The following is a 722-nucleotide window of genomic DNA, read 5'->3' as shown; positions in this document are numbered from 1 at the left end:
CACTAGAAATAGCACACTGATCAGTCTTATGGGCACCAGCACAAAGCTCACAGATGCTGGTGATTTGATTAACTCCATAATTAGCCAAAGTGTCCACCTTCATTGTCAAACTTTAAGTTGGGAAGCTATAACAGTTGCTGCATCCAACTCTAGAATTCCTGCTACTTTCCCCTGAGTCAGTCTCTGGGAAGGATTCTGGTATTTATTAGCAGCCATCAGTTTAATTAATTCATAAGCTTCATTGTAGCTCTTAGCCCACAAGACTCCTCCTGATGCTGCATCGATCATGGGTCTAGAAGTAGCACCCAATCCATTGTAGAAACAATTTATAATCATCCAATCAGGCATGCCATGGTGTGGGCACTTCCTTAGCATCTCCTTATATCGATCCCAAGTCTCACACAGAGATTCTCCAGTCTACTGAACAAACTGAGTAAGAGCATTCCTGATTGCAGCAGTCTTCTCCATAGGGAAGAATTTAGTGAGAAACTTTAGAGCAAGATCTTCCCAAGTAGTTATAGACCCTGGTGGTAGAGAATGTAACCAGCACTTAGTTTTATCCTTCAAAGAGAATGGGAAGAGTCAAAACTTGATAGCATCTTCAGTCACACCATTGAACTTGAAAGTGATGCATACCTCGATGAAATCCCTGATGTGCATGTTGGGGTTTTTTGTAGGAGAAACCCCAAACTGAACTGAGTTCTGTATCATCTGAATCATGC

At 41.8% G+C, this 722-nt stretch overlaps 1 non-coding gene across 1 annotated transcript; it reads left to right on the top strand.

Annotated features, from left to right (window-relative positions):
• The first annotated feature begins 346 nt into the window (after positions 1 to 346).
• Positions 347 to 453, top strand: LOC141723216 (small nucleolar RNA R71). The gene has a single exon (XR_012576203.1). It is a non-coding gene; the product is annotated as a small nucleolar RNA R71 (small nucleolar RNA).
• Positions 454 to 722: the final 269 nt, after the last annotated feature.

This window comes from Apium graveolens, chromosome 4, assembly GCF_009905375.1.
Source record: "Apium graveolens cultivar Ventura chromosome 4, ASM990537v1, whole genome shotgun sequence".
Taxonomy (NCBI): domain Eukaryota; kingdom Viridiplantae; phylum Streptophyta; class Magnoliopsida; order Apiales; family Apiaceae; genus Apium; species Apium graveolens.
The sequence above is the reverse complement of the archived record's forward strand: the minus strand, read 5'-3'. Positions and strand labels throughout refer to the sequence as shown.